Below are 17,213 nucleotides of genomic sequence, written 5' to 3'. Positions count from 1 at the left end.
TATCAGCAGTATGGAGGGAGGGTGACTCTCTATGGTCCCAACGTTAATACCAGCAGTATGGAGGGAGGGTGACTATGGTCCCAGTGTTAATACCAGCAGTATGGAGGGTGAAAGGAAAGGATCAATAGACTACCATTGTGTCATGATGACCAGTCCAGAAAAGGACATTGTTTTATGGGAAGTTTACACCTGGTTCTTTCTCACTGGCTTCTCTTGGATTTCTTTCTGCCAGTATCTTCTTGGCTGACATTCATGAGATACAAAACACAACTTTCTAATCCCAACTCCTCAAACACCACAGGATATCCATTTGGTCAAAATCAAAATTTAGTTTTTTTTTTTAATAGCAAAACAAGTGCAACACACATACAGTACAATTAATTTAACCGAACAGTGACGTGATTGAGAGTGTGTGTGTGTGTAGAACTACGTTCACACTACAAAGCGGAGGTAGACCAAGCGAAACTGAGCTTTCTTGGTTAACCATCCCCCGGGACTGGGCCAAGATCAGCTGCAGTTGGTGTGTTTGGATGGGGACTTGGCTGCAGCCTGCAGGGTCCTGCGGGCCATCTCCAACGCCCCTTCCTTGGTCTTGTTCCCACCGATGAAACCTCCGGCGTGGACAAAGACACAGTCGGGGATCCCACTGAGCTCTGACAGGGCATCGTCACGTACCCCGCGCCACTCCTCCAACAGAGACAACCTGAGACAGACACACGGAGGGACATTGTCAATACAGGCAGGTTGGACAGAGGGACCGTGTCAATACAGGCAGGTTGGACACAGAGGGACATTGTCAATACAGGCAGGTTGGACACAGAGGGACCGTGTCAGTACAGGCAGGTTGGACACAGAGGGACATTGTCAATACAGGCAGGTTGGACACAGAGGGACCGTGTCAGTACAGGCAGGTTGGACACAGAGGGACATTGTCAATACAGGCAGGTTGGACACAGAGGGACCGTGTCAGTACAGGCAGGTTGGCAGGTTGGACACAGAGGGACCGTGTCAATACAGGCAGGTTGGACACAGAGGGACCGTGTCAGTACAGGCAGGTTGGACACAGAGGGACCGGTTGGACACAGAGGGACCGTGTCAATACAGGCAGGTTGGACACAGAGGGACCGTGTCAATACAGGCAGGTTGGACACAGAGGGACCGTGGTCACAGAGGGACATTACAGGCAGGTTGGACACAGAGGGACCGTGTCAGTACAGGCAGGTTGGACACAGAGGGACCTTGTCAATACAGGCAGGTTGGACACAGAGGGACATTGTCAATACAGGCAGGTTGGACACAGAGGGACCGTGTCAATACAGGCAGGTTGGACACAGAGGGACCGTGTCAATACAGGCAGGTTGGACACAGAGGGACAGTCAGTACAGGCAGGTTGGACACAGAGGGACATTGTCAATACAGGCAGGTTGGACACAGAGGGACCGTGTCAAGAGGGACCGTACAGGCAGGTTGGACACAGAGGGACCGTGTCAGTACAGGCAGGTTGGACACAGAGGGACCGTGTCAATACAGGCAGGTTGGACACAGAGGGACCGTGTCAATACAGGCAGGTTGGACACAGAGGGACCGTGTCAATACAGGCAGGTTGGACACAGAGGGACCGTGTCAGTACAGGCAGGTTGGACACAGAGGGACCGTGTCAATACAGGCAGGTTGGACACAGAGGGACCGTGTCAGTACAGGCAGGTTGGACACAGAGGGACCGTGTCAGTACAGGCAGGTTGGACACAGAGGGACCGTGTCAGTACAGGCAGGTTGGACACAGAGGGACCGTGTCAATACAGGCAGGTTGGACACAGAGGGACCGTGTCAATACAGGCAGGTTGGACACAGAGGGACCGTGTCAATACAGGCAGGTTGGACACAGAGGGACCGTGTCAATACAGGCAGGTTGGACACAGAGGGACCGTGTCAGTACAGGCAGGTTGGACACAGAGGGACCGTGTCAGTACAGGCAGGTTGGACACAGAGGGACCGTGTCAGTACAGGCAGGTTGGACACAGAGGGACCGTGTCAGTACAGGCAGGTTGGACACAGAGGGACCGTGTCAGTACAGGCAGGTTGGACACAGAGGGACCGTGTCAGTACAGGCAGGTTGGACACAGAGGGACCGTGTCAGTACAGGCAGGTTGGACACAGAGGGACCGTGTCAGTACAGGCAGGTTGGACACAGAGGGACCGTGTCAGTACAGGCAGGTTGGACACAGAGGGACCGTGTCAGTGTCAGGTTGGACAGGCAGGTTGGACACAGAGGGACCGTGTCAGTACAGGCAGGTTGGACACAGAGGGACCGGCAGGTTGGACACAGTCAGGCAGGTTGGACACAGGGGACAGGTTGGACACAGAGGGACCGTGTCAGTACAGGCAGGTTGGACACAGAGGGACCGTGTCAGTACAGGCAGGTTGGACACAGAGGGACCGTGTCAGTACAGGCAGGTTGGACACAGAGGGACCGTGTCAGTACAGGCAGGTTGGACACAGAGGGACCGTGTCAGTACAGGCAGGTTGGACACAGAGGGACCGTGTCAGTACAGGCAGGTTGGACACAGAGGGACCGTGTCAGTACAGGCAGGTTGGACACAGAGGGACCGTGTCAGTACAGGCAGGTTGGACACAGAGGGACCGTGTCAGTACAGGCAGGTTGGACACAGAGGGACCGTGTCAGTACAGGCAGGTTGGACACAGAGGGACCGTGTCAGTACAGGCAGGTTGGACACAGAGGGACCGTGTCAGTACAGGCAGGTTGGACACAGAGGGACCGTGTCAGTACAGGCAGGTTGGACACAGAGGGACCGTGTCAGTACAGGCAGGTTGGACACAGAGGGACCGTGTCAGTACAGGCAGGTTGGACACAGAGGGACCGTGTCAGTACAGGCAGGTTGGACACAGAGGGACCGTGTCAGTACAGGCAGGTTGGACACAGAGGGACCGTGTCAGTACAGGCAGGTTGGACACAGAGGGACCGTGTCAGTACAGGCAGGTTGGACACAGAGGGACCGTGTCAGTACAGGCAGGTTGGACACAGAGGGACCGTGTCAGTACAGGCAGGTTGGACACAGAGGGACCGTGTCAGTACAGGCAGGTTGGACACAGAGGGACCGTGTCAGTACAGGCAGGTTGGACACAGAGGGACCGTGTCAGTACAGGCAGGTTGGACACAGAGGGACCGTGTCAGTACAGGCAGGTTGGACACAGAGGGACCGTGTCAGTACAGGCAGGTTGGACACAGAGGGACCGTGTCAGTACAGGCAGGTTGGACACAGAGGGACCGTGTCAGTACAGGCAGGTTGGACACAGAGGGACCGTGTCAGTACAGGCAGGTTGGACACAGAGGGACCGTGTCAGTACAGGCAGGTTGGACACAGAGGGACCGTGTCAGTACAGGCAGGTTGGACACAGAGGGACCGTGTCAGTACAGGCAGGTTGGACACAGAGGGACCGTGTCAGTACAGGCAGGTTGGACACAGAGGGACCGTGTCAGTACAGGCAGGTTGGACACAGAGGGACCGTGTCAGTACAGGCAGGTTGGACACAGAGGACCGTGTCAGTACAGGCAGGTTGGACACAGAGGGACCATTGACACAAGAGGGACCGTGTCAGTACAGGCAGGTTGGACACAGAGGGACCGTGTCAGTACAGGCAGGTTGGACACAGAGGGACCGTGTCAGTACAGGCAGGTTGGACACAGAGGGACCGTGTCAGTACAGGCAGGTTGGACACAGAGGGACCGTGTCAGTACAGGCAGGTTGGACACAGAGGGACCGTGTCCAGTACAGGCAGGTTGGACACAGAGGGACCGTGTCAGTACAGGCAGGTTGGACACAGAGGGACCGTGTCAGTACAGGCAGGTTGGACACAGAGGGACCGTGTCAGTACAGGCAGGTTGGACACAGAGGGACCGTGTCAGTACAGGCAGGTTGGACACAGAGGGACCGTGTCAGTACAGGCAGGTTGGACACAGAGGGACCGTGTCAGTACAGGCAGGTTGGACACAGAGGGACCGTGTCAGTACAGGCAGGTTGGACACAGAGGGACCGTGTCAGTACAGGCAGGTTGGACACAGAGGGACCGTGTCAGTGAGGCAGGTTGGACACAGAGGGACCGTGTCAGTACAGGCAGGTTGGACACAGACCGGGACCGTGTCAGTACAGGCAGGTTGGACACAGAGGGACCGTGTCAGTACAGGCAGGTTGGACACAGAGGGACCGTGTCAGTACAGGCAGGTTGGACACAGAGGGACCGTGTCAATACAGGCAGGTTGGACACAGAGGGACCGTGTCAGTACAGGCAGGTTGGACACAGAGGGACCGTGTCAGTACAGAGCAGGTTGGACACAGAGGGACCGTGTCAGTACAGGCAGGTTGGACACAGAGGGACCGTGTCAGTACAGGCAGGTTGGACACAGAGGGACCGTGTCAGTACAGGCAGGTTGGACACAGAGGGACCGTGTCAGTACAGGCAGGTTGGACACAGAGGGACATTGTCAATACAGGCAGGTTGGACACAGAGGGACCGTGTCAGTACAGGCAGGTTGGACACAGAGGGATATGCTTGAGCACACAGAGTACCTGAACACAGTCCAAGTCACACCCTAACGGCTAAGGCTGATTCCTGAAAAACACTGCTTTTCAAGACTACGTGGCCCTCCAGGCTCGGGGCAGGAAGGGGACACAGAGGAGAGCAGAGGTAGCATGGAGTCAGAGTGGGTTGTACAGTGTTAACGTTGCCAATAACTGCAGGAGTTGGCAAGACAGCACAAAACAGATCTGGGACCAGGCTAAGACAGAGGGATACTGTGAGGACACTGAGGTCAGGCAGGATGGACACACAGAGAGCGACTGCCCAGGAAAGGGAAACGGCACATTTACACAACACAGTAACACAGTAACACAGTAACACAGTACACAAGCCAAGGGTTCTGTCTGTTTTTCAAGTAAACTCCAGGCCCTGTTATAGGCTGTGGCTGGCGAGGGCCAGGCCCTGTTATAGGCTGTGGCTGGCGAGGGCCAGGCTCTGTTATAGGCTGTGGCTGGCGAGGACCAGGCCCTGTTATAGGCTGTGGCTGGCGAGGACCAGGCCCTGTTATAGGCTGTGGCTGGCGAGGGCCAGGCCCTGTTATAGGCTGTGGCTGGCGAGGACCAGGCCCTGTTATAGGCTGTGGCTGGCGAGGACCAGGCCCTGTTATAGGCTGTGGCTGGCGAGGGTCAGACCCTGTTATAGGCTGTGGCTGGCGAGGGCCAGACCCTGTTATAGGCTGTGGCTGGCGAGGGCCAGGCCCTGTTATAGGCTCTATGAACTAACATCTAATCTCCATTCTGTAACAGTACACAGCTCTAACATCTAATCTCCATTCTGTAACAGTACACAGCTCTATGAACTAACATCTAATCTCTATTCTGTAACAGTACACAGCTCTAACATCTAATCTCTATTCTGTAACAGTACACAGCTCTATAAACTAACATCTAATCTCTATTCTGTAACAGTACACAGCTCTAACATCTAATCTCTATTCTGTAACAGTACACAGCTCTAACACCTAATCTCTATTCTGTAACAGTACACAGCTCTAACATCTAATCTCCATTCTGTAACAGTACACAGCTCTAACATCTAATCTCATTTCTGTAACAGTACACAGCTCTAACATCTAATCCAATTTCTGTAACAGTACACAGCTCTAACATCTAATCTCCATTCTGTAACAGTACACAGCTCCAACATCTAATCTCCATTCTATAACAGTACACAGCTCTAACATCTAATCTCATTCTGTAACAGTACACAGCTCTATGAACTAACACCTAATCTCCATTCTGTAACAGTACACAGCTCTATGAACTAACATCTAATCTCCATTCTTTAACAGTACACAGCTCTATAAACTAACATCTAATCTCCATTCTGTAACAGTACACAGCTCTATAAACTAACATCTAATCTCCATTCTGTAACAGTACACAGCTCTATAAACTAACACCTAATCTCTATTCTGTAACAGTACACAGCTCTAACATCTAATCTCCATTCTGTAACAGTACACAGCTCTATGAACTAACATCTAATCTCCATTCTGTAACAGTACACAGCTCTATGAACTAACATCTAATCTCCATTCTGTAACAGTACACAGCTCTATAAACTAACATCTAATCTCCATTCTGTAACAGTACACAGCTCTATGAACTAACATCTAATCTCCATTCTGTAACAGTACACAGCTCTAACATCTAATCTCCATTCTGTAACAGTACACAGCTCTATGAACTAACATCTAATCTCTATTCTGTAACAGTACACAGCTCTAACACCTAATCTCTATTCTGTAACAGTACACAGCTCTAACATCTAATCTCCATTCTGTAACTGTACACAGCTCTAACATCTAATCTCCATTCTGTAACAGTACACAGCTCTATGAACTAACATCTAATCTCCATTCTGTAACAGTACACAGCTCTATGAACTAACACCTAATCTCCATTCTGTAACAGTACACAGCTCTATGAACTAACACCTAATCTCCATTCTGTAACTGTACACAGCTCTAACATCTAATCTCCATTCTGTAACAGTACACAGCTCTATGAACTAACACCTAATCTCCATTCTGTAACAGTACACAGCTCTAACATCTAATCTCCATTCTGTAACAGTACACAGCTCTAACATCTAATCCAATTTCTGTAACAGTACACAGCTCTAACATCTAATCCAATTTCTGTAACAGTACACAGCTCTAACATCTAATCTCCATTCTGTAACAGTACACAGCTCTATGAACTAACATCTAATCTCCATTCTGTAACAGTACACAGCTCTAACATCTAATCTCCATTCTGTAACAGTACACAGCTCTATAAACTAACACCTAATCTCCATTCTGTAACAGTACACAGCTCTATGAACTAACACCTAATCTCCATTCTGTAACAGTACACAGCTCTAACATCTAATCTCCATTCTGTAACAGTACACAGCTCTAACATCTAATCTCCATTCTGTAACAGTACACAGCTCTATAAACTAACACCTAATCTCCATTCTGTAACTGTACACAGCTCTAACATCTAATCTCCATTCTGTAACAGTACACAGCTCTATGAACTAACACCTAATCTCCATTCTGTAACAGTACACAGCTCTATGAACTAACACCTAATCTCCATTCTGTAACTGTACACAGCTCTAACATCTAATCTCTATTCTGTAACAGTACACAGCTCTATGAACTAACACCTAATCTCCATTCTGTAACAGTACACAGCTCTAACATCTAATCTCCATTCTGTAACTGTACACAGCTCTAACATCTAATCTCTATTCTGTAACAGTACACAGCTCTAACACCTAATCTCCATTCTGTAACAGTACACAGCTCTATGAACTAACACCTAATCTCCATTCTGTAACTGTACACAGCTCTAACATCTAATCTCTATTCTGTAACAGTACACAGCTCTATGAACTAACACCTAATCTCCATTCTGTAACAGTACACAGCTCTAACATCTAATCTCCATTCTGTAACAGTACACAGCTCTATGAACTAACACCTAATCTCCATTCTGTAACTGTACACAGCTCTAACATCTAATCTCTATTCTGTAACAGTACACAGCTCTATGAACTAACACCTAATCTCCATTCTGTAACAGTACACAGCTCTAACATCTAATCTCCATTCTGTAACAGTACACAGCTCTAACATCTAATCTCCATTCTGTAACAGTACACAGCTCTAACACCTAATCTCCATTCTGTAACAGTACACAGCTCTATGAACTAACACCTAATCTCCATTCTGTAACTGTACACAGCTCTAACATCTAATCTCCATTCTGTAACAGTACACAGCTCTAACATCTAATCTCCATTCTGTAACAGTACACAGCTCTATGAACTAACACCTAATCTCCATTCTGTAACAGTACACAGCTCTATAAACTAACATCTAATCTCCATTCTGTAACAGTACACAGCTCTAACATCTAATCTCCATTCTGTAACAGTACACAGCTCTAACATCTAATCTCCATTCTGTAACAGTACACAGCTCTAACATCTAATCTCCATTCTGTAACAGTTCACAGCTCTAACATCTAATCTCCACTCTGTAACAGTACACAGCTCTAACATCTAATCTCTATTCTGTAACAGTACACAGCTCTATGAACTAACATCTAATCTCCATTCTGTAACAGTACACAGCTCTAACACCTAATCTCCATTCTGTAACAGTACACAGCTCTATGAACTAACATCTAATCTCCATTCTGTAACAGTACACAGCTCTATGAACTAACATCTAATCTCCATTCTGTAACAGTACACAGCTCTAAACAACATCTAATCTCCATTCTGTAACAGTACACAGCTCTAACATCTAATCTCCATTCTGTAACAGTACACAGCTCTAACATCTAATCTCTATTCTGTAACAGTACACAGGTCTATGAACTAACATCTAATCTCCATTCTGTAACAGTACACAGCTCTAACACCTAATCTCCATTCTGTAACAGTACACAGCTCTAACATCTAATCTCCATTCTGTAACAGTACACAGCTCTATGAACTAACACCTAATCTCCATTCTGTAACAGTACACAGCTCTATGAACTAACACCTAATCTCCATTCTGTAACAGTACACAGCTCTAACATCTAATCTCCATTCTGTAACAGTACACAGCTCTAACATCTAATCTCCATTCTGTAACAGTACACAGCTCTATGAACTAACACCTAATCTCCATTCTGTAACAGTACACAGCTCTAACATCTAATCTCCATTCTGTAACAGTACACAGCTCTATAAACTAACACCTAATCTCTATTCTGTAACAGTACACAGCTCTAACATCTAATCTCCATTCTGTAACAGTACACAGCTCTAACATCTAATCTCCATTCTGTAACAGTACACAGCTCTATGAACTAACATCTAATCTCCATTCTGTAACAGTACACAGCTCTATTCTGTAACAGTAACAGCTCTAATCTCCATTCTGTAACAGTACACTCTAGCTCTAATCTCTATTCTGTAATCTCCAACATTAATCTCCATTCTGTAACAGTACACAGCTCTAACATCTAATCTCCATTCTGTAACAGTACACAGCTCTAACATCTAATCTCTTCTGTAACAGTACATTAACATCTAATCTGTTCTGTAACAGTACACAGCTCTATACTAACATCTAATCTCCATTCTGTAACAGTACACAGCTCTAACATCTAATCTCCATTCTGTAACAGTACACAGCTCTAACATCTAATCTCCATTCTGTAACAGTACACAGCTCTAACATCTAATCTCCATTCTGTAACAGTACACAGCTCTAACATCTAATCTCCATTCTGTAAACTAACATCTAATCTCCATTCTGTAACAGTACACAGCTCTAACATCTAATCTCCATTCTGTAACAGTACACAGCTCTAACAACATCTAATCTCCATTCTGTAACAGTACACAGCTCTAACATCTAATCTCCATTCTGTAACAGTACACAGCTCTAACATCTAATCTCCATTCTGTAACAGTACACAGCAACATCTAATCTCCATTCTGTAACAGTACACAGCTCTATGAACTAACATCTAATCTCCATTCTGTAACAGTACACAGCTCTAACATCTAATCTCCATTCTGTAACAGTACACAGCTCTATCTAATCTCCATTCTGTAACAGTACACAGCTCTATGAACTAACAATCCTAATCTCCATTCTGTAACAGTACACAGCTCTAACATCTAATCTCCATTCTGTAACAGTACACAGCTCTATGAACTCACCTAATCTCCATTCTGTAACAGTACACAGCTCTAACATCTAATCTCCATTCTGTAACAGTACACAGCTCTAACATAACACCTAATCTCCATTCTGTAACAGTACACAGCTCTAACATCTAATCTCCATTCTGTAACAGTACACAGCTCTAACATCTAATCTCCATTCTGTAACAGTACACAGCTCTAACATCTAATCTCCATTCTGTAACAGTACACAGCTCTAACATCTAATCTCCATTCTGTAACAGTACACAGCTCTAACATCTAATCTCCATTCTGTAACAGTACACAGCTCTAACATCTAACATCTAATCTCCATTCTGTAACAGTACACAGCTCTAACATCTAATCTCCATTCTGTAACAGTACACATCTGTAGAACAGTGGATTAAAAATAATCAAATCTTAACTGACCTGCCTAAAATTAGGAGTTGGTTATTTGAATCGGCTGTCTAGTGCTATGGCAAAATGTGCACCTAGGGTAGGCCCCGGGACTGTGTGTGTGTATGTGTGTATGTATGTATGTATGTGTGTATGTGTGTGTGTGTATGTGTGTGTGTGTGTATGTGTGTATGTGTGTATGTGTGTATGTATGTATGTATGTATGTATGTATGTATGTATGTATACACACACACACACACACACACACACACACACACACACACACACACACACACATATATATATATAACATTAGGGGGAACTGTCGGGCCAGTGTCGTGCATTACCTTCAGTAGCAGTAGTTCACATTATTAAAAAAAGATATAGCCGAGGATATTCTCTGGAAACCTCTTGAGGATCTGTTGAGGTGTGAAAAGGGACTAATAAGGTGGAAGAGGCCAGATGGAAATTGGGTGGAGGGGAATGTGACACTGTGCTCTCTCAGTCAATATCCAATCTCACAAGAGGGAGGAAAGACGGGTTTGACAAGCAGGAACAAGTCAAGTGTGAATGGAAGATGGAGGTCGCTAAGGATGAAGAAGGATTTGAATTCATTCTGGAAAAATGGTAACTAGGACACCTGCTTGATTTCATGAATTTTGACACCATTTTAATTCTGATTAATAATAATAATTCACAAAGATAATCTAGTAGGCTTTGAGCAGCGAATCCTTATAACCTTGAATAATTCCACGGAATAACTGGACAGTATTCTCAGAACAGACACAGCAGAGGAAAAGTAGACGGGAACAATAACAAGTAGAAAGAGGGGCAATTGGCAACCAAACGTTTCTGAATGACTGAATGAGCGAGACTTGATTCTGAAGACCCAACAACAAATCAGCTGCACAACATTAGTCTGCCAAATGGAACAAGCAGCAGATCCCCTGGATACAGAATACCACCTGTTATTTGCTCATTTCTAAAATCAACCATCATACATTTGTCCCGATTGACACCCTATTCCGTGCACTACTTTTGACCAGGAAAGTGGGATACCTAGTCAGTTGTACAACTGAATGCCTTCAACTGAAATGTGTCTAACGCATTTAACCCCCAACCCCTCCGAATCAGAGAGGTGCGAGGTGTGAATGGCTTAAAAAGCGACATCCACGTCTTCTGCGACCGGGGAAACAGTGGGTTTAACGGCTCTTTTTTACCTTGTCAGCTCATGGACTCGATCCAGCAACCTTTCTAGTTACTAGTCCAACGCTCTAACCACTAGGCTCCCCATTGGGCTCTGGTGAAAGGGAGTGCCCTGTCGAGAGAATAAGGTTGGGAAGAAAGCTCTTATTTCTAGCAACCATCGTGCACTTCTTCATCTTTTTTTTTCGGTGCCTTCTGTTGCAATTTTAGACAAGTGGCGTTTAAACATGACAGACGTGGTGTTGTATTGAAATATGTCACTGGTTGAGTTCGTGAGTCAACGACACCCTCCGTCTGCACTAGATAGGCCGTGGACTGTTACTAACAGCCTGCATTTACATAACGCTTTTCCACCTACAGTAGATGCTCAAAGCGCTTTACATAGTAGGGGAGAAACTCACCGCATCTACCCTCAATGTGTAGCACCCACTTGGGTGATGCCATGGCAGCCATTTTGTGCCAGAACACTTACCACACAGCAGCTATCAGGTGGAGAGGTGAGGAGTGATATACACCAATTGGGAATTGGGAATCGGGGGAGGGGGTACTTAGGTGGCCATGATGGAATTTAGCCAGAACACTGAGGTTACCACCCCTACTCTTATGGTAGGTTCCATGGGAATTATTTATGACCACAGAAAGTCAGGACATCGGTTTAACGTGTCATCTGAAAGACAGCACCCGAGGCAGGGCAATGTCCCTATCACTGTCCCTTTACACACACTGTGATTTTACACACACTGTGACACACACACACCCAGTTTTACACACACTGTTACACACACCCTTTACACACACTGTGACAACGATAAAGTGGTGAAAGAGAACCAGTGAGATATCAAAAAAACAAAACCCAGTCCTCTCTGGATAACTGACAATACTGTTGTTTTAATAGTATCCCTACAGAAAGACCACAGATGAATAATGTTTTATTGTAAAGATAAAATGTCAAATAACCAAATCAAATTGTATGACATTATAGGACGTAGCAAAGAAATGACTTGCAATTCATAAATTGCACTTCAGAATGTGAACTAAAAATACTGAAAATAAATTACTTGATTGCTGATTAAAACAAAAATGTACCCCAATCCTGCAAAATGTCTACTTTATCTTCCCTCTCTCTCTCCAACATGCACGGGAACGGAAGAACCAGCTCTGCTCACATTTCCTGGTGTGATGAGCAGTGATAAAAATAGTCTACTCTACGCAGGTGGTGTTTACGTACCAGAGACACAGGTGATAACAACACTCTTCCTGTTATCCTGCAGGAGCGGATCCGGCAGCGAGCTACTTGCTGGGAGAATCATGCTTCCCTCAAGCGTTGCCATCTGGATCCACAGGCTGCGTTTCAATCCACCAACATGTTCCCGTCACTCGACCCTCATTACTCCTCCCTCAGACACAGCCATCTGGGGAGGCATGGTGTCAGCGGGCCAGGGTTCATGCTCTTATTCCAAATCTTTCAGCATTTACTCTAGCCTGTCGAAAGTGTCATATGGGTGGGGGTTGCAGTTTTGCGATTTTACCTTTGGTTCCATTTCGCCAGGCAACAACGCAGCCAAGCCCAGCTAAAAATATGTATCAATGATTTGAAATAGTATTTAAATACAGGTCTGGTTGTTAGGCATTGTCAGCACCTACACTACGCATAACATTGAACTAAATGGAAAGCTTAGCAGCATCTCATACAATCTCCTATTCTTCCCACTGTCAGGTGCCAGGTCATCCTAGTGGAAAACCAATTCTAATGAGATTCCTCACTGGAGTGGAGAGAGAGGGAGGAGATGGGTGAGAAAAGAGAGACAGAACGGAGACCATGCAGCTGACTTCTGAAGCCTAGAGCTGTGCCTTATGTTCCTCAACCCTCTGGTCATTCAATCCCTCTCACCTTTTACAAGGCACTAAATGGGCTTTAAACTAACAGGGTTTATTTACGTACAGAAAACTGCACAGGAACGGGATGAAGAGCAGCTACTGAGGAGAAGTGATGTCCTCTCACTACAAATGTACTTTAAACCTACAGTATGACACAGCACCTGAAACACCCAGCACCTGAAACACCCAGCACCTGAAACACCCAGGACCTGAAACACCCAGGACCTAAAACACCCAGGACCTAAAACACCCAGGACCTAAAACACCCAGGACCTAAAACACCCAGGACCTAAAACACCCAGGACCTAAAACACCCAGGACCTAAAACACCCAGGACCTAAAACACCCAGGACCTGAAACACCCAGGACCTAAAACACCCAGGACCTGAAACACCCAGGACCTGAAACACCCAGGACCTGAAACATCCAGGAAGTGAAACATTCAGGACCTGAAACAAAAAAACGTTGTCCTATTAAATACTTCAGGTGCATTACACACCCCACGATGAACGGTCACCCCCACGATGAACGGTCACCCCACCCACGATGAACGGTCACCCCCCATGATGAACGGTCACCCCCGCGATGAACGGTCACCCCCGCGATGAACGGTCACCCCCTCCCCCACGATGAACGGTCACCCCCCACGATGAACGGTCACCCCCATGACGAACAGTCACCCCCCACCCGCGATGAATGGTCACCCCACCCGCGATGAACCCCCCCCCCACGATGAACGGTCACCCCCGCGGTGAACGGTCAAATAACCGCGGTGAGAACGGTCACCCCACCCCCCCGAATCCCCCCATTATCCTTTTGACTTCACCCCCATAATGAAACCACCCCCATTATCCTTTTGAACAGTTCCCCCTTGACATAATTGACACCCCCCATTACCATTATCATACCAGTGAAATAACTAACTATGACCCGACAGCAAGAAGTAGAGATCAAATAAGAGGTGAGAACTTCTACATAATTGAATCCATTATCATTATCCTTTTGACTTCTACATAATTGAATCCATTATCATTTTTACTTCTACATAATTGAATCCATTACCATTCTCCTTTTGACTTCTACATAATTGAATCATTACCATTATCATTTTGACTTCTACATAATTGAATCCATTACCATTATCATTTTGACTTCTACATAATTGAATCCATTACCATTATCATTTTGACTTCTACATAATTGAATCCATTACCATTATGACTTCTACATAATTGAATCCATTACCCATTATCCTTTTGACCTGCGGGAGAAGCAATACACTTCAGAATGGCATTGTAAATGACTTACTAAAATAATCCCCTGAAAATAATTACTTATCCACAAATAACTGATTGGAAACTGTAAGTGTGATTTCTGCTAGAGGGGAGAACAACACAGATGTGTGCACAGTTTATAAATGTACACGTTGTGTGTGTGTGTGTGTGTGTGTATTCCAAATACACCTTTCAAACCAGAACTATGATAATTAACTAAAGCAGACAGCATAAAATAAATAAACATTCAGCACTCTGTATTAGAATATATTTGCATATCAAAACAAAGGTTGATATTTTCCTCATGGGTTATCAACAACATGAGATGATATTTGTAACATCGCTTTGTTTTACCAATGACCCCCCAGCCAATCAGCAGAGGGCTCTTTTACCTATTGACAGCCAATCAGCAGGCTATTTAACCTAGTGACCCCAGCCAATCAGCAGAGGGCTCTTTAACCTGGTGACACCCAGTCAATCAGCAGGGGAGAGAGAGTGTCTGTCTGTATTTTCTGTCTGTGTGAATCACAAATGTGATGGTCTGACATTAAATGACACCTAGGAGAGTATACCAGTCCGCCCATTATAACACCATTCTTGAATAGGGACCCCCCCATCTATTCATTGTATTTAAATGGCAGCAGATGCCTTCAGGAGCGAACGAGAGAAGAAAGTGTCTGCAAAAAATAACTACCATTGGAAATTCCATGAACGTCAGAACCCTAGCTACAAGCTACAACACTCAGGAAGCTGTTCCTCCCCCTAGCTACAAGCTACAACACTCAGGAAGCTGTTCCTCCCCCTAGCTACAAGCTACAACACTCAGGAAGCTGTTCCTCCCCCAAGCTACAACACTCAGGAAGCTGTTCCTCCCCCTAGCTACAAGCTACAACACTCAGGAAGCTGTTCCTCCCCCTAGCTACAAGCTACAACACTCAGGAAGCTGTTCCTCCCCCTAGCTACAAGCTACAACACTCAGGAAGCTGTTCCTCCCCCTAGCTACAAGCTACAACACTCAGGAAGCTGTTCCTCCCCTAGCTACAAGCTACAACACTCAGGAAGCTGTTCCTCCCCCTAGCTACAAGCTACAACCCAGGAAGCTGTTCCTCCCCCTAGCTACAAGCACAACACAGGAAGCTGTTCCTCCCCCTAGCTACAAGCTACAACACTCAGGAAGCTGTTCCTCCCCTAGCTACAAGCTACAACCCAGGAAGCTGTTCCTCCCCTAGCTACAAACTACAACCTCAGGAAGCTGTTCCTCCCCCTAGCTACAAACCTACAACCCAGGAAGCTGTTCCGCCCCCTAGCTACAAGCTACAACACTCAGGAAGCTGTTCCTCCCCCTAGCTACAAACCGACAACTCAAGAAGCTGTTCCTCCCCCTAGCTACAAACCTACCACCCAAGAAGCTGTTCCTCCCCTAGCTACAAACCTACAACCCAAGAAGCTGTTCCTCCCCCTAGCTACAAAACCTACAACCCAGAGGCTGTTCCTCCCCCTAGCTACAAACTACAACCCAGGAAGCTGTTCCTACCTGTAGCTACAAACCACAACACTCAGGAAGCTGTTCCTACCTGTAGCTACAAACCTACAACCCAGGAAGCTGTTCCTACCTGTAGCTACAAACCAACAACCCAGGAGGCTGTTCCTACCTGTAGCTACAAACCAACAACCCAGGAGGCTGTTCCTACCTGTAGCTACAAACCAACAACTCAGGAAGCTGTTCCTCCTGTAGCTACAAACCAACAACCCAGGAGGCTGTTCCTACCTGAGCTACAAACCAACAACCCAGGAGGCTGTTCCTACCTGTAGCTACAAACCAACATTGAGGCTGTTCCTACCTGTATACAAACCAACAACCCAGGAGGCTGTTCCTACCTGTAGCTACAAACCAACAACCCAGGAGGCTGTTCCTACCTGTAGCTACAAACCAACAACTCAGAAGCTGTTCCTCCCCCTAGCTAGACAGACATTGAGGGACCAATAGATGTAGAGTAGACTATTAAACAACATTGAGGGACCAATAGATGTAGAGTCGACTATTCAACAACATTGAGGGACCAATAGATGTAGAGTAGACTATTAAACAACATTGAGGGACCAATAGATGTAGAGTAGACTATTAAACAACATTGAGGGACCAATAGATGTAGAGTCAACTATTCAACAACATTGAGGGACCAATAGATGTAGAGTAGACTATTAAAGGTGCACACTATGTAGGGAGTAGGGAGCCATTTGGCTTTTATTTTTTTTACTTTTATTTAACTTGGCAAGTCAGTTAAGAACACATTCTTATTTTAAATGACGGTCTAGGAACAGTGGGTTTAACTGCCTATTCAGGGGTAGAACGACAGATTTGTACCTTGTCAGCTCAAGGATTTGAACTTGCAACCTTCCGCTTTCTAGTCTAACACTCTAACCACTAGGCTACCCTGCCGCCACATGTATTGGTAGATGTAGGTATGTAGTCGGACGGAAAACACTGGACCCTCCCACTAGTTCACTTCACCTGTAATCAACTCTAAAGCACCGTCTTAGAAAAAACATTTCTATCTTGAACATAAGGGTTCTTTAGACATCCCCATAGGAGAACCCCTTTTGGGTTCCATGTAGAACCCTTTCCATACCATAGAGGGCTCTAAATGGAACTA

The 17,213-nt window shown here is 46.1% G+C and overlaps 1 pseudogene; it reads right to left on the bottom strand.

Moving 5' to 3' along the window:
* Positions 1 to 320: 320 nt before the first annotated feature.
* Positions 321 to 17,213, bottom strand: part of LOC135534442 (MYG1 exonuclease-like) — a 34,444-nt pseudogene continuing 17,551 nt past the window's right edge.

The sequence above is a fragment of the Oncorhynchus masou genome, unplaced genomic scaffold, assembly GCF_036934945.1.
Source record: "Oncorhynchus masou masou isolate Uvic2021 unplaced genomic scaffold, UVic_Omas_1.1 unplaced_scaffold_3412, whole genome shotgun sequence".
Classification (NCBI taxonomy): Eukaryota; Metazoa; Chordata; class Actinopteri; order Salmoniformes; family Salmonidae; genus Oncorhynchus; species Oncorhynchus masou.
The sequence above is the reverse complement of the archived record's forward strand: the minus strand, read 5'-3'. Positions and strand labels throughout refer to the sequence as shown.